General features: G+C 42.8%; 1 pseudogene; it reads left to right on the top strand.

Annotated features, from left to right (window-relative positions):
• Positions 1-15605: 15605 nt before the first annotated feature.
• Positions 15606-16147, top strand: LOC123822028 (annotated as a pseudogene).
• Positions 16148-24107: the final 7960 nt, after the last annotated feature.

The following is a 24107-nucleotide window of genomic DNA, read 5'->3' as shown; positions in this document are numbered from 1 at the left end:
GGCTGATTCCTTTGAGCTTTGGTCTACTTCAAAGATTTTTAATTCTCTCCCCTTGGCTTTATTGTAAAGGAGATTAAACAAAGAGATGGAGACTGTTTGGAGGACTTGTTAACTTCTATTGATTTCTGGCGTGTGCCATACAGAAATTAGGCAGGTACTTGATGGGAAAACACCAGAAAATACCTACACTTTTTAAATAACGACCATATTACCATTTCAGGGGATTGGGTTCAGGCCAGTCGTCTATTTAGTACAGCTTTATCGTTCCCTCTGTCCAGTTTCGCCCTGAAATATGAAGCATTCTGGACCACTTTTGGGAGACGAGGTCAGCTGTGTATAAGTGGTCTTGGATACTCCCAGGCCACACTACTCTGGAGAATGGGAAGCAGCTGCAGGTTCCCGGCTTTGCCGGGTATGCCACACCCTGACCACACCCAAGGGGGAAGAGGGGTTCTGCCCACTGGGTTTTTAATCAAGTCTCCCACACATGCCAACCAACTGCCCCTAACCCTGATTTGCGTTTAAGTTTAAAACGGTGAAGCAATCCTTGGGGCTAATTTCCTGAGAACCAATAAGCTAGCCTAAAAAAAAGGAAACAAACAAACAAAAAATCCTCAACAACAACAAAAACCCTTTACCAAAGATGGGGGAAATGAGGCCGAGGTGGGCATTGGAAACCCCTGCCTTTTAGCCCAGTTTACGAACTAGGAGATGGATACTTCAGAGTTAAATCAGAGTGCTTCTCGTTTTCTTTGGGGGAAGTCTCCAATTTGTGTAGGGACATTTATTTTCAAAATATATAGTCAAGTAATCTAGTTAATCAGATATGTGTGACAGTTCTGTTCACACCTGCCTTGCACTGCTAATCTCGGATACTGCTCCCCAAATCCTATGTATTTGGGCGCTAGCCCAAGGCGGAATTACAGGCGAGGCCTGAGTGACTCTGAGTTTCGGACCTGGTGTCTGTGGCCCAACCTCTGTATAAATGGGAGGAGGGCTCCCAGCAGCCCCCAAGTCGAGTTCTCCACTCGGCTCTGCTCTGCCCTAGGAAGGTGCTGTTCTTAGGCTACTGATAGGGTGACTCTGACTAACAACAGCGGCAGGACGCAAGGTGGCGACACCTTTAACTCAGCAGTTTGTCTCACAAGGCCCTCAAAATATTTCCGTGTGGCATGGCTGGATTGAGACCTGAGTTCGCCTTACTGGACACGGTCAGCAGACTCGGGGTCATTCAGTTTGTGCTGTCACTCAAGACTCAAAGGCCCTTCTGTGAATAGCTTCAGAGCCTCAGTCTCCAAACCCTTACACAGGGAATGATAATGCAGACACTTGGCTTCCACCCAACGGTTGCGAAGGTCACCGCAATGATCTATAGAATGAGTGGGTTTGAGGTGCTCCAAAACTCGTGGTTTGCTTACTGGGGCAATCCAAGCAGGTCTACATGATACATGGATGGCCGGCCTCTGTGCTAACTCTAACTCCAAGGTCTGTGCAGACGCGGCTGCTGGGGCAGAGAACAGAGGCGCTCGGAGCGTCTGAGCGGCCGCATGCTGCAGTTCCTCTGACCCTGCAGCCACGCCATGCCCAGGGCCACTTTCTGAAGGAGCTGCCACTGATTTTTCCCCTTATTCCTCCACATGCCCCTCCACGGGCCACGAAAGCTGCCCGCGACTGAGAGAAAGGAGACTTTGATCCGCTGGCCCATGAATGGCGAAAGCCCGGGGAGGGGAGGAGGAGAGGAAGCCATTCCGAAGAGTAGAGGGCAATAAATTTAAGCCATGAACATGTCCCTCTAACCTCTGGCCTGGAGACTCGGGGATGACACCCAGTTTAAATTACCAGGACTATGAGCGGGAAGGGGCGAGCGCGGGGCCTGGTTTCGGGGGCTCCTCCCTGGCCCTCCTTAATGAGTGAAAAAGCGTGAACGACACGCGAACAATTTTATCAATAGGACCATGTAAAGGCCGACTGTGAGGAAAGTTATTTATTAATATAGCCAATTGTGGCTGGTTCCCAGCCCCACGAGAAGAAAGGGACTGCGCCAGAGGCATTCACACCAGCTCGCTGAGTTTTATTCTGTCCTGTGGCTCAGAGTTGAAGTTCCCCAAGTGAAATAAATTGTCCACAAAGGAGGAAAGGAACACATTTTCTTTTATTTTTCCTCCCCTAAAAAGCAAGGGTGAAACCAATCTAATGTGCCCAGTGGAGCAAGATGGGCCGTGAAAAGCTGGGTGTTAAAAGTAAAAGCGGGCTATGCAGCAAATGGGATGGAAAATTAAATGAAATTAAATAGCTTGAACGGCCGTATTGTCCCTTATTAAAAAGACACATTAATTACATGGTCTCAGCCTTATTCAAAGACAATGTTGAGACTCAATCAAAACATTCCACTCGGCTTTTTTATGAACTTAAAATGGGCGTCCAGAGGCCGCATTAAAGCGTAATCCCTTCTGCATCGAGGTGCGGGGAGAGGCGGTTTCGGGCGGCCCCGCTCTCTGCCCACCAGGGACCGCGCGGGCAGGACTCCCGCCCCGTAACAGGTTGCCCCTAACGCAACGGGATTCCCGAAGCAGCAGCCAGCGGAGGGGCCTGCCGCCGGGACTGGCTCTCGCCGCAGCGTTTCCCCAGGCCGACAGCGTTGGGGGCGAACCCCGCCCGCGCAGGATTGCGTCCCAGCTCCGGGCTCCAAAAGCTGCGAGCGATGCGCCCGTGTAACTTACGGCGACTCCGCCACGAGGAAAAGAGCCCCCGCGCGACTTCGAGGCTGCGATCAGCGCCTCCTTTCGGAACACCCTCTTCCAGAGCTGCCGGCGTCCGGGACGCAAAGCTCCTGGGCTTCAGGTGCCGGGGGCCAGGGGCGGGCAGTTGGCTGCCCCCGGTGTCGCTAGATCTTAAGGACCGGGGTGTTGGGGAGTCACCAAAACCCTCCACCCCCACCACCCCGGCGGTGCGCAGAGTCCCGAACCCCGGGATGGAGGGAGCCGCTGGAGTCGGGGGCTGCAGGAGAAGCCGCGAGGGAAACGTGAAGACTCCTCGGAGTCGGGGTCTGAGGTGGCCCGAGCCGCGCCTCCCGAGGGTGTCCGCGCCCGCGAGGCCGCGGGGTCAGCACGGACCAGCTGCGCAGCCCCCGAGGCGCGGGTGGGACATTAAGGCCGGGCTTGAATAGGGCGGCGGCGACGGGCTCTGGGAACGCCAACAGATGACACGCCGGCAACGAGGCCATTTTCCCCTTAATTGCGAGGCCGGTGGGTGCACCGCGGCCGGGGAGGCTCCAATCGCGGGGCTAGGATGCAGCCCGGACGCCGCTGGTGGGTTTTGTGGTGCCTTTTATGTTGTTTTTTAAGTGCTTCATTGGAAGAGGCTCAATAAAAGTATTCAGAGTCCCTCTCAAGTTGCCTTTTAACCGGAGTTTCCCAACTTATTTCTTGGTTCTTTCGGTTGACATGGTGCAAAGAAAAGTCAGCGAGCATGTTGCTGAATTGCAATGTCTCGGGGCACCTCCACATTCAACGCTCCTCTGCCGGCCGCTGCCGAATGAGCCCGCACTCAATTCGATTTTCCTTGCTGTTGGGCACATTTAGGAGCGCCTCTATTTGTGAAGTTCATTTCTAGGCAAATGTATTCAAGAGCTGATGGGAATGAATAGGACCGTGTGTCAGCCGCCCCTAATTGGGATTAAAGCACTCAGGAGCATATGCGGAGAGTGACAAATTCTCAGGTTGCATTGTGTTTAGACTTCCACCCGTTTGAACACTCCTCCTCCAAGGGAAATTTATAAAGCTTGCAGGGAGAAACTGAAGGGGGGAAAAGCGAAACGGAAAAGAACAGGGCTAATGGCTCACGGTGGGGCTGCCGTTTAGCAAGTGGTGGTGACAGATTTAGAGAAAAGATGCTGGGGGATAATTGAACGCGGGCGGGGGAACGGGGCTGAACCCTTTAATCAGAAAGGCGGAGAGTTAAAAGGGGAAATAAAGATGTTCTTGAGATTCCCAGACGGTCTCCCCTCCTTCCCCTTGAAGAGCTGGCTTTCATTCTTTCTTTATCTCTGCCCCTCATCCCCAACCCCAAGAACGTACCCTGTGTTGGGGCAATAATAACAATTTGGAATTTGAATTAGGGTGGGGGAAGTCAAAAGAAACAATAGTATCTTCTTTTGTATGTTAAAGAGAACTTCACAACCAAGTAAGTCAATGAAAATATTTCTTGCTTTGTGTTTGTGTGTATGTGTAAAATATATTCACACTACGTTAAAACACAAGCATAAGGATAAGGATTCATATACATTCAGACTGTGTTTGTAAGATAGATAGTTCCTTGTAAATCTCCACCTCAACATGACAGGTGAAGGTGAGAAGGTCTTTTAAAAGCTGAAAAGTCAGCCTGAAGCTGAGGCTGGGACAGTTGTCTAAGCAGGGGGCAGTGACAGCTTCTTTTAGCCCCTGAGGAGCAGAGAAGCCAGAAATGACAGATGAACACTGAACAAAAGAACAGTGAGGGTGACAGCAGATAGTTCCAAAATTATCTGGATTTCCTTTCGTGTTTCTTAATTTGTTTAAATCCACCTGGAAACAGCCGTTCCCTGAAGGATAGGAGACCTGGCTGTCTAAGCTTGGGATAAGCCCCAGTGGTGAGCCAGGAGTCAAACGTTTTTTTTTATATTTTAATTCCTCATCAGACCTCAGACCCTCCTTTCTCCCCAGGCTGGCCCACATCGTAAAAGAAGTTGTAAATCTATGTTTAGAAGGCACAAAATTTTCCTTTAACCCATGATCCATTTTTCAACTCTTCAGAAAGTGGTGCCTCACAGGAGGAAACTGTCCTGGCAGGTACCTGTATGGCCCTTAGGACAATCTGTGAGTGGCACAGTTCATTAAGTGATAGCAATAGGGGAAAAAAAAACAATAAAAATGTTTAGCTTATGTCACAACTAAAAACTGAATTCAGGTTCATGACTAGCATCTCTGAATAACAAGGAGTAGGTTCACTAGTAGGATCCTGTATATTCTCCTAGTGACACTGCTAATTGTGTGTCTGTCTGTTTTAAAATGTAATGCCATCACTCATGTTATTCCTGTCCATGATCAAATGATGATCCACTTTAGCTTCCTGAAAGCATGTCTGAATCTCATGTATCTTTTATTTTACAGTAAGGATTCACATTCAGATAACCCTTCAAATATATATTTAATTCCAACACAAAAATTAGGTAAGGTTACAAAAGATGAATTCTTATGCCCATAGACAAAAATATTGCTGCTTGCTAAACAGCTTTATTGAGATATAATTCACATGCTATACATTTAAATGTACATACACGGTACATTTAAAGTGTACAATTCAATGTTTGTGGTGGTTATTTTCTTTAGTGTATGTTCAGGATTGTGTAATCATCACACAAGCGATTTTAGAATACTTGAATTTGCCCCTCCCAAAGAAAGCCCACACACATCACTATGACTCCCCATTCATTCCCAAACTCCCCATTTATAGGCAACTACCAATATATTTTCTGTCTACAAAGATTTGCTTATTCTTTATATTTCACATAAGTAGACCCATACAACATGTGGTCTTTTGTGACTGTATTTTTTTTACTTTGCGTAATTCCTCAAGTTTCATCCATGTTGTGGCATGTATTAGGATGTCATTCCTTTTTATGAATGGATAGTATTCCATTATACAGATATATCACATTTTATTTATCTATTCATTAGTTGATAGAGCTTTGGGTTCTTTGTACATTTTTGCTATTATATATAATGTCACTATGAACATTTGCACACAGGTTTTTGTTTGTATATACATGTTTTCATTTCTTTTGGATAAATGTATACCTATGAATGATTTGCTGGGTCTATATTTAACTCTTTGAATAATTTTCATGCTATTTGCATCATTATACATTTTCACAGCAGTGTAGGAAGATCCCAGTTTTTTCATACCCTCCAGTATTGGTTTTTATCTGTCTTTTTTATTATACTATCATAGATGTTAAATAGTATCTCATTGCATTTTCAATTTGCATCTCACGAATGACTAAAAAAACCTAACACTTAGGCATTTTTTATGTGCTTCTTGCATTTGTACATCTTCTTTGGGTAAATGTTTATTCAAATCCTTTTCCCATTTTTATTTGGGTTATTTGTCTTTTTATTATTGAGCATGCATACATTTTTATAATTTTTTAAAGGTCCAACGCAAGACAGCCTGTTAAGTTTAACCACCATAACAACACTGTGAGGCAGATTTCATTATCTTTTACCAATGAGAAAAGTTCAGAGGTAAGAAGATTGTCTAGGGTCACACAGTAAATAATAGAAACAGAATTCCTCCCACATCCTTTAAAGTTAAATGTTCAGGCTATTTTCAATTGACCACACACTTCCAGAAGGTTAATTGGCTTCACATATCTGCTTTTTTCTGTGAGGATCATTAAGTTATTATGTGATATCCTTGTGGTTGAGAGAGTGGACTCCAGGGTCAGGCTGACTGGATTCAAATCCTGCCTCTGCCAAGTACTAAACATGTGTTAGGATAATCTTTCTGTTCTTCAGTTTCTTCATTTGTGAAATATGAGTAATAAGATGAGATTATTTGTTGAGATTATGAGATGTTGATGGAAAGTGCTTAGCACAGCATTCAGGACATAGGATGTACTCAGAAATGTTGGTTATTCATATTTTAATTGCTTTTAGAGAGAGAGAAGAAGGGAGAGGGAGAGACACAGGAGAGAGGATTCACTTTGTTGTTCCACTTATTTGTTCATTCATTGGTTGTTTTTTGTATGTGCCCTGACCAGGGACAACCTTGGTTATGGGGATGGCATTTCAACCAGCTAAGCCAGCTGACCAGGACTCGTATCTTTATAACGATACCTACGCTTACCATTTGCTGAGCCCTATGCTAAGCTTCTGTACTGTTAGGCTGGAAATTGTACATGATAAAGTAAATGGAATAGGACTTCCAACACCAGGGCCCACTTAGGCAGTCATATAAGATGGTCATATATACTTCAGAGCAACAAACAATTGATGAAGGGAAGCCTTGCTTCGTAGACATATTCCAGATAATAGATGCAAAAGGAGTTTGAAAATTTAAGTATGAATGTTTTGGAACCCTTGGTGAAATAATGGGTACAGGAAATGATCATCAATGATAGCTAGCATCATAAAGAGCAAACCACTTATACCATATTTTGCCCCGTATAAAGCATTCTTTGTGCCAAAATTTTTCAGGGAAAAATGAGGATACATATTATACATGGGTAGTACCTGAAATACCTTGTATCTGCTCTTGTGTTTTGTAATTATTTGTTACAAAAATTTATTGTACCATAATATTGTCAAAAATAAATGCTAAAATTCCTTTAGAATACAAAAACCAAGTGTCTAAATATAAATAAATAAAAGTTGAATTTAAAAATTAAAATGAAAGGTTTTTTCCTGAAAGATTGGGCCAAAAATGTGGGTGCATATTATACATGGCAAAATACTGCCCTAGCTGGTGTGACTCAGTGGACTGAACACCAGCCTGCGAACCAAAGGGTCGCTGGTTCAATTCCCAGTCAGGGCACATGCCAGGGCATGACCAGGTTCCCCCATGTGGGGTGCACAAGAGGCAACCACACATTATTGTTTCTCTCTCTTTCTCTTCTCCCCCGCTCTGTCTAAAAATAAAAAATAAATAAAGTCTTTAAAAAAAAACAGAAAAAAAATCCCCAAGTAAAGAAACCATAGTACCTTTAAAAAAAATAAGTATGAGGCCCTGGCTGGTGTAGCTCAGTTGATTGAGCGCAGGCTGTGAACCAAGGCATCGCAGGTTCAATTCCCAGTCAGGGCACATGCCTGGGTTGCAGGCCACAGCCCCCAGCAACCGCACATTGATGTTTCTCTCCCTCTTTCTCCCTCCCTTCCCTCTCTAAAAATAAATAAATAAAATCTTTTTTAAAGGACATGTGAATTTTTAAAGATTTTATTTATTTATTTTTTAGAGAGGGAAGGGAGGGAGAAAGAGCGAGAGAGAGAAGTATCAATGTGTGGTTGCTGGGGGCCGTGGCCTGCAATCCAGGCATGTGCCTTGACTGGGAATCGAACCTGCAATACTTTGGTTCTCAGCCCGCGCTCAATCCACTGAGCTACGCCAGCCAGGGAAAAATCTTTAAAAAAATAAATATGAGTACACAGGGCTGGGAAAAAGTAGATTTATGGTACAGCAGGCAAGATCTGAGACAGGCAGTAGGTGTGTATATACTGCCAATATTTCATTGAAATATGTGAAAAATAGATTCTTTTGTTCTGTGCTTTTTTAACCAATTATACCAAGGAGATACAACTCAGAGGGAATGTACTGAGTTGCAGTCTGTGGTCTAAATGGCCATCTGGAATCCTTATAGTTACAGTGGTGCCCCATCAGGCCTCAGGAACCCACAGGCACAGTGTCCAAAGCTGTCACAATAAAAAATGCTAGACCTGTGGCATTGAACAAAATTCTTTCCTCTTCTCAGCTGAAACAGAAGCCACCAAATGTAGACCATGCTTAAGTCAACTATAAACAGCTTAAATTCAGTGAGTTTGTACAAAGACCTTTCCTTTTAAAAATCAGTAAATTTATTTTACATTATCCTTGACTTTTGGAACCCTGTTGTTTTGCTTTTTGAAACCAATAGGAAAGAGGGAAGGCAGTGGGGAGGAGGACAGTCTTCTGTATTATTACTGAGACTGGGGTTACTTTGTCCCTAATTTTGTGTCCCAAGGTGTAACTGCATCAGTGAGGGTCTTTACATATTGTTATGGGTTAAGTTGTGTCCCCCCCAAATTTATATATTAAAATCTTAACCCCTAGGACTTCAGAATGTAACCTTATTTGGAGATAGTGACTTCACAGAAGTAAGCAAATTACAATGAGGTAATTGGGTGGGATCCTAACCCAATATGGTGTCCTTCTAAGAAGGGACAATCTGAACACAAACATGAATGTAGGAAGACCATCATATGAACATGAAGATGGTCATCTACATGCCAAAAACTGAGGTTTGGAATAGACCCTTTTCTCACAGCCAGGGTAGTTCAGAAAGAACCAACTCTGCCAACACTTTGATTTTGGATTTCTGGCCTCAGTAACTGTGAGACAATAAATTTATGTTGTTTAATTCACATAGTTTGTGGTACTTTGCTACAGAAACCCTAGCAAACTAGCCAGATACAAAACATCAGAAATCCTTTCTTAATAGTTGAAGCAGAAACAGATATGATGTATGCAGTCTTAATTCTAAGCCAATGCCAGAAATCAGAGGCTACTTGGAGGCTACTCCCCCAGGAAAACTGCTCAAGTTAGATCACAGCATGACTCCAATGGACTCACCACAGCCACGGCCCAGGACATAGACCCACAAACTGAGCTGACAAATCTGAGCATGGACCTCTGCCACTAATGCCTCAGGAAGGGTGATGTCTCTGCTGCTACCCTCACAAAAATGGACTCCACACAGGTATTGCCCTTTTCACATTATCTCCAAACCAAGGCCCTGGGGGGTTAGCATCTGACTTAGATCCCAAGCTGCATTCCTATGCCCTAGAAACAAAAAGAAGGCTGAGAAAATGAGCTTTTGCCCTAATAAATAAGGGAAGGATGGAGATATCCACAAAGAGGATATTCCCAGTCATAATTGAAGTCTTCATAGATTCTGGCAGGGAAAAAAATGCACATTTTCACTACATTGCCTTAGTCATTATAGCAAAGTCTTTTTCCTCCCAAGTACCCATTTTCCCCATCATCCAAGAGAACCCTGATTGCACTGCATTACAGCTAAGTACATTGCTGTCTGGAACAAAGATTGTGTGTTCCCCAACCTCTTTGTAGCTAGATATCATTCTGTAAGCTCTGGTTAATGTGATGGAAGCAGAGAGTTGTCTGTGACTAAGAAGATGACTCAGACTCCTTTTGCCTTTTCTGATACCTGCATGCAGACACATGGCTAGGACTATAGAAGCCACCTTAGTTTATGAAATGACCCTGTGTATGGAAGCCATGTGTTGAGAATGCCCAAACAGAAGACAAAGGACGCAGGATCCCAGATGACTTAATGGAACCACCAACTCTGGATTACCTATGTGTAGATTCCTTTTGTATGAAAATGGCCCTGGCCAGTGTGGCTCGGTTAGCTGGGCATCCTCCCACAAACCTAAAGGTCACAGTTCACTGATTTGATTCCAGATCAGGCCACATGCCTGGGTTGCAGGCCTTGAGGCAGCTAACTGGATTCTCTCCCTCTATTTCTCCTTCCTTTTCCCTTTCTCTATAATCAGTAAAAATTGTTTTAATTAAAAAAATAGAGTTGACAAATTGAAGACAATTTTGGGGTTCTGTTTTAATAACGACTTTGGTTTTCACAACACAATGATGCTGGGTAAAATAAAACCAATAAACAGAAAGAAAACAATAGAGACTAAATTGAGATAAAGCTTGGTTGCTTTTGTACACTAAATAAAATATCTAGAAAGATATTTCATTTTTAATCCTGTACCTGATTCTGTTGTCTTCACCCAAACTTGAATTTAGTTTTGGATAATTAATGTATAATTTTTTAAATATATAATAAATCATACATAGCAGAGGTTTTATTCCATAAACTTGGTACTCTCATTTTTACATTTAGTTCAGTCACAGCTTATAGAAGTTGTACAGTATTCCCAAAAGAATGGCTCTTTGATTTTCATGATTCTTCCAGTGATTTTTCTTTTCTCTTCCATGGTTAATCTCTTGTGGTAAACTGTTACATAAGCATCCTCAGTGGCTCAGATGTTGTGGTATCTGTGCTCGTGTATAATGTCCTCTCACAAACACTCTGGGTTTGGCTGTGTGACTTGCTTTGCTCAATGTGACGCCAGCAGAAACTTGATCAATGTTTGTACATTGGGGCTTTTCTTTTAGTACACTGTTGATTACTGTGTGAAAAAACCTGATCTAGCCCTCGCTGGTGTGGTTCAATGGATTGAGTGCAGGCCTGCGAATGGAGAGGTCTAGGGTTTGGTTTGATTCCTGGTTTGGGCATATGCCTGAGTTGTGGCCCAGTCCCGGTGGGGACGCATGAGAGACAACCACGCATTGATGTTTTTCTCCCTCTTTTTCTCCCTTCTCTCTCTCTAATAATAAATAAAAGCTTAAAGAAAATAAATTTTTAAAAATTCATTTTTTAAAAGCCTGATCTAGTCTCCTTAAAAGTAAAAGATCATATGGAGAAAGAGAAACCTGGCCTCCAGCTGCCCACCAAATGACTACAACCCCTTGAATGAGTCCAGGTTATACCAGCAAAAGTTCCATCTAGGAAATTTTGGCCCAAATTGCAGAATTGTGAATAAGTACATAGTTTTTCTCTTTTTTTGTCTTTTAAAAATTTTATTGTATTTTTTTCATTTCCATTTAACCCCCTCATTACCCACCTGCACAATCACCACACTGTTGTCCACGTCCATGAGTCCTTTTTTCCTTTCTGCTCAATCCCTCCACCCTTAACCTCCCCTGCCCCTGTCCCATTGCAGTCATCCTGCTCTCTATCTATAAGTCTGTCTCTATTTTGCTTGTTAGTTCAATTGGTTCATTAGATTCCACATATGAGTGAAACATATAGTATTTGTCTTTCTCTGACTGCCTTATTTCACTCAGCATAACTGTCTCTAGGCCATCCACGCTGTCACAAGGGGTAAAATTTCTTTCTTTTTTACGGCCAAGTAGCTTTCTATTGTATAAGTGTCTCATAGTTGTTTTATTCACTCATCTACTGATGGACACTTGAGCTACCTCCATATCTCAGTGATTGTAAATATTGCTGCAATGAACATAGGGGTTCTTTTGTTCTTTTGAATTAGAGTTTTGGGTTCCTTTGGATATATTCCCAGAAGTAGGATTGCTGGGTCAAAAGGCCCTTTAACATTTCATAAAATAAGGGCTTGGTGATGATGAACTCCTTTAACTTGACCTTATCTGAGAAGCACTTTATCTGCCCTTCCATTCTAAATGAAAGCTTTGCTGGATAGAGCAATCTGGGATATAGGTCTTTGCCTCTCATACTTGGAATACTTCTTTCCAGCCCTTTGTTGCCTGCAAGGTTTCTTTTGAGAAATCAGCTGACAGTCCGATGGGAACTCCTTTGTAGGTGACTGTGCCCTTATCTCTTGCTGCTTCTAGGATTCTCTCCTTCATTTTTACCTTGGCTAATGTAATTATGATGTGCCTTGGTGTGTTCCTCCTTAGGTACAACTTCTTTGAGACTCTCTGAGCTTCCTGGACTTCGTGTAAGTCTATTTCCTTTGCCAGATTGGGAAAGTTCTCCTTTATTATTTGTTCAAATAACTTTTCCACTTTTTGCTCTTCCTCTTCCCCTTCTAGTACCCCTATAATTCAGATGTTGGAACGTTTAAAGATGTCCTGGAGGTTCCTAAGCTTCTCATTTTTTTGAATTCTTATTTCTCCATTCTTTTCTGTTTGGTTGTTCCTTTCTTCCTTCTGGTCCACTCTATTGTTTTGAGTCCCAGTGTCCTTTCCATCACTGTTGGTTCCTTGTGCATTTTCCTTCATTTCTCTTATCGTAGCCTTCATTTTTTCATCTAATTTGCGACCAAATTCAACCAACTCTGTGAGCATCCTGATCACCAGTGCTTTGAACTGTGCATCTAATAGGTTGGCTATCTCTTAGTCACTTAAAAGTATTGACTCTGAGGCTTTGATTTGTACCTCTGTTTGAGCCTTTTTTTTTTTATCTGGTCGCACCTGTTATGTATGAGGGGCAGAGCCTTAAGTGTTCTCCAGGGCAGGGCAACCCAGTTGCTGGGTTGTGATATTGTATGTGGGGGTGGGGTCTGAGAGGAAACAATGACACTTGCTCCTCTCTCTGTCGGATTTCAGTCCCTTCCCCCAAGCTAACTGGGCCTTTCTGGTGCTAATTCCTGTGTGGGTGGGCTTGTGTATGTCCTAGGACCCTGTGGGTCTCTCCAATGCACTTTCCTGTGAGGCTGGAAGTCTCTCCCTGTGCCTCAACTCCCACAGGTGTTTTCAATTAGTGTTTCAAGGTTCTATTTCCTGGTGCTGGGACCCTGGGTTGCATGATCTGTCTTACTGCCCAATTTCGCCTGCTTTATCTGCGAGTGAATGTGGCCCAGACAGCCAGGCACCTTGCTCGCAGTCCCTTGCTTCACAGTCGCCACCTCACAGAGTCTGCCAGCTTCCTGTGCGCCCAGGGTCCACCTGCTGTGGTCTTGCACTCGGGGAGCCTTACGTACTCAGGATGTGTTACACATCCAGTGCTTTTTATGCCATGACCCCTCTCCACCTGGCTGCCTGACTCCGCCCCTTCTACCCGTCTGGATGAATGTATCTATTTTAACTCCTTGGTTGTCTGACTTCCATACAGTCCAATTTTCTGTCAGATCTGGTTGTTATCTTGTTTCTAAATTGTTGCTGACCTTATTTTGGTTGTGTGAGGAGGCACAGTGTGTCTACCTATGCCTCCATCTTGGCCAGAAGTCTCTTTGCCCTCTCTTTTTCCCAATCTTAAAAAGAATGCTTGCAGTTTTTCCCTGTTGAGTATGATGCTGGCAGTGGATTTGTCATATATGGCCTTTATTATGTCTAGGTATGTTCCCCCTATTCCAACTTTGCTGAAAGATTTTTATCATAAATGGAAGCTGGATTTTATCAACTGCTTTTTCATGTGGTTCTTATCCTTCATTTTGTTTATGTGATGAATCACATTTATTGATTTGTGAATGTTATACCAACCTTGGATAAATCTCATTTGATCATGATGTATGAAATTGGTTTTCTATGTCACTAAGTTTCAAGGTTGTTAGGTATTCAGTATCAAATAATACATTTCTTATGAGTGAATACAGTTAAATACAAGAGAGATAAATGGGGAGACTGACTTGATTCAAATGATCAGCTGTAGAAATATGTGAGAGGACAACTTCTTTAGAAAAGAAGTGGCCAACAAAAGTGGGGCTTTGATTAATCATGAGTGTAGAAAACATTATTAAGATGTCTCCACTTCTTTCTTGCTAACATAACCTTTTTTATTTGTGTATGAAAGCAGTGAAGGACCTTGGCAGGGTGGCCCAGTTGGTTGGAGTGTGGTCCCATGCACCAAATGGTTGCGGGTAAAATTCTCAGTTTGGGCACATACAGGAGGCAACCTATCAATGTTTCTACCTCACATAGATCTCTTTTTCTCCACCTCCACACCTTTTTCTCTCTAAAATCAGTCAATATATCATCCAGGGAGGATTATTTTTAAAACTGAGGGTGAGCCCTGGCTGGTGTGGCTCAGTGGATTGAGCATAGTCTTCAAACCAAAGGGTTGCTGGTCCCATTCCCAGTGGGGGCACATGCCTGGGTTGTGGGCCAGGTCCCAGTAGGGGGAATGCTAGAGGCAATCACACATTGATGTTTCTATCTTTTTCCCCTTCCCTTCCCCTTTCTAAAAATAAATAAATAAAATATTTTTAAAAATAAAGTAAGAAAAAAACTTTATCAAGTTTTTAAAATTTCATTAAAAAAAAGTTGTGAAGGGTTTCAGAAAGAGTGCTAAATAACTCCAAATCCCAGAGAATAAATCTTGATTCATTTACATCAATTATGACAGTTCCCTTTCTCTTGCTTTTGAGTGGTTAGGAATTGGCAAGTGAGACAATTCTGGCCAAGAAAGACATAAGGAAATGTCTTCTGGAGATACATGGGAAAGGTTTATCCTGATATTAATAAGGATGTCCGGAGGATAGAGGTCCCATTACTTCTCTTTGAATGTGTGTGAGGATGAATGTTGTGTTTCCTAGAATAATAGCAATCAGTTGTGAGAGAAAAAACATGAGGGCAGAAACCAACATGCTAAGGAGGCCAGAGGCCTGTCATTGTGAGCCATTGAATTAGCCAATTCAATTAACCAATCTTAGAGCAGTTCTGCATTTAGATAATTAAGTAATATCTGAGATGATAAGTGATATGAAAAAGAATAAAGCAGGGTAAATGGTGAAAGACTGATGGAGGAAGGTGCTATTTTGTATGGATGGCTAGAAAAGGTCTCTCTGATAAGATGATGTTTGATACTCAAAGAAAGTAAGGGGGAAGGCTATGTAGGTAGAAGTGTGCCTAGTAAATTCCAGGTATATCAATAAGGCCAATGTGACTGGAACAGAGTATGTGAGGGGAAGAGTGGTAGGAAGTGAGATTAGAGAGAAAAATAACAGGGCCTATTGAAGTAGGGCTCTTTGAGTCATGTTAAAGACTGTGGATTTTATTCTGGTGATATGGGTAATCTTTATAAGGTTTTGAACAAGGGTGTAACACAATTGGAATTTTACTTTAGAAAGATCACACTGACTGCTACAGGACACACAGGTGAAAGCAGAGATTAACTAGGAGACTATAACAACATCCAGGGAAGAGGTGGTGGTGGCTTGGGCCAGGGTGGCAGTTGTGATAAGAAGAGACCAACTTCTGGATATGTTTCTAAGGCAGAGCCACCAAGACTTCCTGATGAATTGGGCTACAATGTTAATAAAAAAGAGGAATCAACTCTTCCCTGAAGCAGCCAGAGGTGATCTCTGAAAATTGTTTGCTATCCACTTGGCACAGAAAACCCCACAAACTCATGCAAATCAAGAGGTTCAAGTCTTTGTGTTCACTCTAAGAACACTCATGAAACTACCCAGGCCCTCAAGGGTATGCATATTAGAAAAGCCACCAAGTATCTGAAGGATGTCACTTTACAGAAGCAATGTGTGACATTCTGTTGTTACAATGGTGGAGTTGGTAGGTGTGCTCAGGCCAAACAGTGGAGCTGGATACAGCATTGGTAGCCCAAAAAGAGTGTTAAATTTTTGGTGCACATGCTTAAAAATGCTGACAGGAATGCTAGATATAAGGTTTTAGATGTAGGTTCTTTAGTCATTGAGCACAACCAAGTGAACAAAGCTCCCAAGATGTGGCATTTATAGAGCTCATGGGCAGATTAACCCATACATGAGCTCTCTGCAACATTGAGATGATCCTTCCTGAAAAAGAGCAGATTGTTCTTAAACCAGAAGAGGAGACTGCATAGAAGAAAAAGATAGCTCAGAAGAAATCGAAGAAACAAAAACTTACGACCCAGGAGTAAATAATTAAAAGTAAAAGCAAAAAAGAAAAGAAAAAAAATTAGGAATCAGAAGTGAATCCTAGGTTTTGACATATGCAAATTGTTAGTGTGAATTTGTTATTTACAAGGATGGAAAGGACTGAAGGAGCAGAAAATTTGACGAGAAACACAAGTTCATATTAAATGTGAGATGGCTATTATTATCAGAAGTAGTGAAGTAGGAAGTTGAAATGTATACATTTAGATTTTAGAGGAGTGTTCAGTCTAGAGATGTAAATTGGGAAGTCATCACTATAGAGTACATATTTAAAGTCATGATAATGGGTGAGATTATTAAAGGACTAAGTGCATACAGAGATAAAAAAAAATCTAAGGACTGAGACCTGGGGCACTTCAACTTTTAGAAGTAAGACAGGTGAGGAGGAACCAGCAGAGAAGACAGAAGGAGCAACCAGTGAAGTAGAACTAAAGGAGTTGTGTCCTTGAAGTGAAGTGAAGTTTATAAAAAACAATAAAAGAATGATGATCTCTGTTAAATGCTGCTGAAAAGTCAAGTAAAATGAAGATATTAGAAGTTAACCATTAGATGGGGCAACATAGCAATCAATACTGACTTTACCAAGAGAAGTTGCTATTGGATTGATGGGAAAAGAAGAAGCAGGGACAGTGACTATAAGCTACTTGGAGTTTTGCTATAAATGGAACCAGAGAAATAGAATATTAACTTGAGAAGGAAATGGGATCGCCCAAGTTCTTCTTAAAAACTGGTACATATTTACCAATAGACTTTTATGATGATAGTAATGATTCTCAAAAGAGGAAAATATTGATAGTGCATGAAAGGGGAGAGGACAACTGCTGAGTTAAGTGAGAGTTCAATCAGGAGGGCTGATAACATCTTTGCAAACTTCTAGTACATTGAGAGAGAGGCTCGATAGTTCAGTCCCTAATACTATTCCTCCTCCTTTCTCATCATATCACAAAACTAAAGACCTTAATGATAATCTAGTCCAAACCCCTTCCTTTTGTAAAAGGAAACTGAGGCATAGAAGGTAGTCACACTTGGCCAAAAGCCATAAAACCTATGAAGGGTGGAGCCTGCCCTTTCCACCTCACCATGTTTCCTCTAATGTAGTTTAAAGGGAAGAAGTGAAAAAAGCAATGTCTGCTTTTCATCTTGGTCCTTTTCTGCCTCCTCTTGGAAATCAGAGGGATTGACCCTGTCCTTTGTACTCTGCTACTACAGGCAGAAGGCTGACCTGCACCACCAGCACTGCCACCAGCTCTCCTGCAAGAAACTGTTGCCCAAGTCAATTGGGTGGCCAGGATCTAAACAAGCTTTTAGATCTGTTCATCTAAAGAGTTTTGATTCTGAAATCCAAGATAGTTTATAGTCTAGTTTAAATTGACTGTTTCCTCAGGGCAACCATTATTTCTTCTCGTAAGCCTGGCTGAACTCCTATCCTTTTACACAGACCTACTAAACACTACCATAGCTTAGTTACTAGGCAGCTCCAAAAAGCCATTTGTATTATACCTCATGGAGCCAAGTATTTCGGAACCAGTGGGACATCTAAAGGATCCAGGTCCCAAACTTCAGATAATTTTTAAAAATCCAACTATACATAGGTATAAGTCAAATAAAATAAATAGAACTCTTCCAGGTTGCTCAATTAAAATAAATCCCATGAGACATTTTAACTTGATTCTTACTGGAACAGGTGACCACCTGAGAGCTATAGGTTCTTAGTCCTGTACCCCTGTTTATTGCTCTACTGTACTTCCATTTGAGTTTCTTTGGCCTCAATATTTATGACAACAAAAGAGAGATAGTTCCTTCCTCATTATAACAGATAAATTAGGAAGAAACTCCCCACAAATTCACTGTAAAGTGATTAAAGAGCAGGCATAAGTTTGGGGCAGTTTATTCTTTCTAATAATGTCCCTCTGTAGAAACACCTCATGATTTTTATGTGATTAAGGGTAAAACAATTTAAAGACTTCACTTGAGAACAACTAAAATAGCTAAAAAGTTATGATAAGTGACAAAATGTTTATTTAGTAATGAGGATACTAAAGATAAGGACTTCATTTTCTTGAATTTTATTCCATTTTAAGGAAACATAGCTACTCAGTCAGGGCTAAATTGTCCATATATCCAATGAAGCAATTCCTAAAATGATTGATATTATTTAAATGCTGGGTAGCATTACCCTTAACATTCTAATTTTGATTATTTTAGGTATGATGATAATGACAATGGAGAAAAACTAGATTCCTCATATTTACAAGGAAAATAAATTCAGTATGTTTTGACCACTAAAACCATTCCTACTTTCTTCATATTGCCTATATAATAAAGAACAGATTTGCAAGGCTTCCTGTTATTAAATTGGGAAATCAAGGAAATAATATATGAGAAAGAAAAATAAATATTGTTTAATCTCAGGAAGAATATCATTCCCTGTTCCAAGTAGAAAAGAATTTGTGAATTAAGGATGGTTGTGATTTATTCAAAGCCATACCTACAGTTTTTCATTCTTGGTAACAAATGTCATAATAAGCATGTGAGAGAAATTAAAATAAGAATATCACCAAGTTTATTAATAAATGTGTTTATTACCATATAAATGTAAGATTCAAGATATTTATTAGATCTGGCTAGCTGAAATATTCATTTTAAAAGAAAATACTTGTATAGAAATGATGTTACCTAAAAGAGGAAAGAAGGCCTTTTATTCTCAACATCATATGTTCCAAAACACATATATTCCTTCCAAAACACATTCTTAATTAAGCAGTACTTTGTCATTTTCTTTGTAGGACTGTTCAATCTGAGGAGATCAAGCAAAAATTGACTTGTTTTTATTTATTTATGTATGTATGTATTTATTTATTAACGGTATTAGGGGTGATATTGGTTAATACAATTACATAGATTTCAGGCTTGAATCTATAAATTGGAAAAAACCAGTACTTCAACTATGAAAAATTCTGTCCTAAAGAAATTTTCTGCCCAACTCTTTAAGCCTAGGCAGACCTGCACATCAAAGAATAAAGAAATTTTGAGTGTTTGAAGAATTGGACAATATCTGTAATCTAAGTGTGAGATGTGGGTATTTGCTTTGCTTCTTTCTCTTGCAAATTGGGATTGAAATAAGGAAAAGAAAGTTACTGAGAGAGAATAAAAAATGGGGAGTTTTAAGTGTTTCAATGAATTTTTAGGTATTATTTTCCCTCCTGTGCTTGCTACTAATTAACATTACAACATTTGTTTGTTCTTTTAAAAACTGGTTACAAATTTGTAACATTTTTAGAAAATAAATTCGAGCAATCGGTTCTACATTCTGGAGATACCAACTATTACAATGAGCACTGAGATCTCCAAATGATTCCTCTTTCTGGAGCAATGCAATCAGCCGGTTTTTCCAATGATTAAATGGGTCATCTCAGACAAGAAAGGATTGTTCAGGGCAAACGTTTCACTCCACTCCAAATTGATGCTCAGGTGCAGAAAGTTCCACACAAAGAGCTCTTCGACAAAAACAGAAGTGAGACAGTATTGCAGTGTGAGACTCCACCAGGTTCCTCATTTGGTTCTTCAGGCCCGGTGGCAAAACTCTTCGACCTTGGGCTCGGAAGAAACGCAGATGCTGGGAAGCCCAGGCAAAGAGCGAACGCCAGGAATCTCTGCGGGTCCGGCCGAAGCCCCCGTCACCTGCTGCGGAAGAGGGACCCTGGGGACTGAGACTGCACGATACTCGGCTCCGGGACCCGCAGAGATTCCTCTGCAGGGAGGCAGAGTTCGGGAGCAGGCCTCCCCCCCGAAGCCCCGCGCCCCGAGAAAGAGGAGAGTTTGGGCCTCCTCTGGAACTTCAAAAGCACCGGGTGCGGGGGCCATTCTGCTCTGCTCCTGGGGTTGGACTCGAAGGCGATCAGACTGTTTTCCTGGGAAGGTGGAGGCCCCCGAGATCTCCGCGCGGACCTTTCTCTCTTCCCTGCGGCAGTCTCCCCGACGCCCCACGCCGCGCTAACGCCTTAAGTGGTTGGCTGGCGTCGGGGTGGCACTGGGACCACGCGCTCGCGGAAAACCGCGCGCTGTGTTCCAGTGCTCTCGGAAATAGGTGTCACAGTGCGTGCAAGGGCCGGTTTCAGGGGCGGCCCCCAGAGGGCGGGCGGAAACTAGCGGCTTCACTGTGCACCTCGCCTGCCCCCTGCCTCGGTCTACCACCTGGCACTTGCTCTCCACACCCTGCTTGGCTTTCCGCATCGCCAGACCCCCTACCTTACTTGCGAAGGCAAAGCGCAGGGAGGTGGGATGAGGGACAAGGCCTGCAGTGACTGTACCAAGCTGGTGTTGCACTCCCAAGACAGGAAGCCTTTTAAAGTAAGTTCATTAAATGCTTTCTACTGATAAAGACAAGCGATAACAAAAGAGAAGCAGGATCTCACATTTGTCGGTAAAATTTGAGTAATGGGCCACTTGCCGTAAGGCCCGCTACTATGTTAATTTACACATCATCGTGGTTTCCACGAACATGCAATGAGCACTTATTATGTAGCAGCTCTACTCGTGCTTGACAACCATCATCTTAGGCCTTCCCAGGCACTTCAGATGTGATCTTCCCCACGTTTTCAGAAGCACTGCAAGGCAACTATTACATAGTTTTCAAAAGATCTGGACAGCTTGGTGGCCCTTGTAAAGAAAGGTACGATGGCCCATGGGAAAGGTTGTCCAATTCACTTGCATGGTCCTAGGGTCAAATATGGGAGTCGAGCCCAGGTTTTGATGCTTGGGAGAAAACAGACCAACATCAAGACCAGGAAGATTCTCAAGCTGATTGTTATCATGATAATTTTTTACTTCATTTTTTTTAAAGGTTTGAATGTGTAAATCTATTCTACTTAGCCAAAGTTACAACTACAGCTGAATAAACCTATAGTCAATGTAAGTCTTCGTTTCCTAAGGAAAAACACAGAGAAGCGATGACTGTCTTTGTAAAAGGTAGTGACTGGTTTCCTGTGTCCATAGTGGGCTATTTAATTCTGTATATCATGAAATCAAAACGAGAAAACATGCTTATCGAGGAGGAGGACTTTATTTTTCTTCTAAATAGAAAACTTTGTACATGAAATGTTGATATTCTCAGTTGAAATATCCGGTGAAGTCTAACATTATTTTTAAATATAACACGAGTAACAGGCGAGCACAGCTGTGATGTTCCTCTGGGAGATTAATTCTTCCTCTGCTAGTCCTCCCTCCACCGCCGAGTTCACCACACAGCAGTGGCAGGGCTGACAGTGTTTGCGGATGTCAGGCTCTGTGCCTAAGTAAAAGATGGTTAGTATGGTCCCCGGGTGCCCGGTGGAGCAGGCCGGCAAGGTTGACTCCGGAAACAGAAACGAGGCGCACACATCGCCCTGCTTGTAGCTTTGGCTGCTGCTACTGCTGCTTCCCTCGCATCCCACGTCCCCAGCTTCAACGCGCAGCGACAGTCCTTCCTCTGGGTCTCTTGTACCTGCTTAGGGTTAAGAGAAGAGAGGAATTTCAAGGTAACTCTGGAATTGCACCCATGAGACTGGCTCCTGGACACGGTGGGTTTCTCCGGCTCCAGCTAAACCTGAAGCTTGGAGAGGTCCCACAGCCGCGATTTGACCCTGCCCGACCTAGGTGCAAGCACCTCGCCAAGGACGTGAGGACACTTGGAGCGAGCATGAGAGTGAAGAAGGGCAGGGCGGTGCTCAGCCGTTCTCTCAGCTGAGCTCCTCGCACTTCTCCGGGCTTCGAACCGAAGTCCACGCCTCAGCCGCAGAGCCGAGTGACTGAAATCCCTGGGAAGAATTATAAGGGCTTTGTTGTTGTTGTCCGTGGCTCCGCGGCTGTTTAAGCTCGCGGCCGGGTATGGGGTGGGGGTGGGGCACGTCGCTCCCAGGAGTCCAGCAGGCCTGAGTCTCAGCTGCGAGGACGAGGTCGACAGGTGTGTGCTGTCGAACTCGGAGCTCCAGGAGGCGTCTGGGAATGAGAGCGGAATGCCTGGGGCGAGTCCGCTGGGAGGAATCATCTGGCGTTCAAGCCGCTCCAGGGTCTGTTGCTGGAGCAGCAGATCCGTCCGCGCCGCAGGGGCCGGAGAAGCATCAACCCAGCCGGAATAGACCGGGCAGACCCGCCCCCCACCCAGCGCGCCTTGCGCTGGTCTCTGGCCCGAGCTCCCTCTGTTAGGCAGGGTACTTAACGCGGAAGTTTTAGCTCTCTAGAACTACAGGACGCGCCGTTTGGTTGTTACTTCCCTGTTTTCAGCTCACAGAGTGGTACCCAGCACAGAGCAGCTCTCAGAAAAGCAATGGTTCATTCGTTTAACGTGTTTGTTGAGCGTCCAGTATGTGCCGGGCACTGGCACAGTCGTGGACAACACAGAGAAGGCATCTGCCCTCAGCAAGTTTATATTTCCCATTAGTTAAATAAGTGAAAAAGACTCAGCTATCAAGAAAAGCTGTAGAAAACAAAGTGTCACCTCTAGGCCACCTTCCCATTAGTAACTTCCAAAAGGACAGGAAGGGGAAACAGCCGGAAAGATAGAATTAGAACCACCTTTGTCCTCTTCCATGTGTCTCTAGGGAGAGGGAATAAAGTAAAGGGTGGTTGGAGGGATCTGCTGTAGTATTAGCTCTGTCTTCTATGGGCATAAGAAAATATTACCTACTTTCCTTACCTACCTATGTTCAGTGTTATGGTCTGAATGTGTCCTCAAAATTTATGTTGAATCCTAATGCCCAATGAGAAAGTAATAGGAGGTGCAGCCTTTAGGAGGTGCTTAGGCCATAAGGGTAGAGTCCTCATGAATGGGGTTAGTGCTCTTACAAAAGAGACACCAGAGAGATCCCTTCTTTTGGAGGCTTGGGAGGGCTGCTATCGGTGAACCTGGAGTGAGCTATCTGCTGGGGGTCCTGATCTTACACTTCTCAGCCTCCAGAACTGGAAGAAATAAGTGTTTGTTGTTATTAAGTCACCTATTTTATGGGTTTTTTTTTACAGCAGCCTGAATGGACTAAGATATTACAGTGCATTTTATATGCTAGGGAAGGAGGTCTATCTTTAAGGTCTGTACATAACCTGCCCGTCTAGACTCATGGAAGAGCACCCAAAGAGAACAAAAGCTGAATAAGTAAGGTAAAAAAAAAAAATAAGAATCAGGAAGTACACAGGCAGTTTTACAATTAAAAACAAAAAATGATGGTGCCCATTTTCCCTTTTCACAAAGAAACATTGTGAGTATATCACAGCAACTCTTCACGGTTTTTAACTTAGATCAAGGATTGCCAATTAAAGAAATTGGAATCATAAAATGAGTACATCTTGACAACCTTGCCCTGAAGTAGAAATCTTGATACTAGTGACTCCACTTCCCCTTAAGCTACTTTGGCTTCTGGCTTTGAAAAGACCTAGCTGGGCCTGTATTCTGTGCCTGGGTCTTAATTTATAAAGGTGACTGAGTGAAAACACAGAAAGGTCAATGCCATTGAAAGAAATGTTTAATGATACAGCTCTCTAGAAACAATGCGAGAATCACCACAGAAGGACAAGGCTGGAACACTAGGTTTTGATAGGAAGCAAAGGCAAGAGCAAGCAATAGGTTTAGGCCAGAGTGCTGAGGCTTCTATAGGAAAGGTAAGACATAAAAGGGTGAACAGTTTAGGCTGGGCTATTATGAATTTCTTTGGATTTGGATATGGGGTGTTTCCTAGTTGCCTAGCATCTGGCCCTGTAATAATTAAGGCAGAAGAATATTGTCTCCTGGGATGTATGGGCCAGAGACAGGAGGTATGGCTCTGGATTGGTTAGTTTGCATATCAAAGACATGCGTTAGGCTGGGCCTTTTGTAATCTCTAAGAATTGTCTATCCCTGGAAAGGTCAGTCTCTCCCCAGCCAGAAACTTTTTTAAGAATCAAAACATCATAATATATAAATACTTAAAATATGAT

The sequence above is a fragment of the Phyllostomus hastatus genome, unplaced genomic scaffold (genome assembly GCF_019186645.2).
Source record: "Phyllostomus hastatus isolate PE091 unplaced genomic scaffold, TTU_PhHast_1.1 phas_contig_40, whole genome shotgun sequence".
Taxonomy (NCBI): domain Eukaryota; kingdom Metazoa; phylum Chordata; class Mammalia; order Chiroptera; family Phyllostomidae; genus Phyllostomus; species Phyllostomus hastatus.
This window is presented reverse-complemented; position numbering and strand designations above follow the sequence as displayed.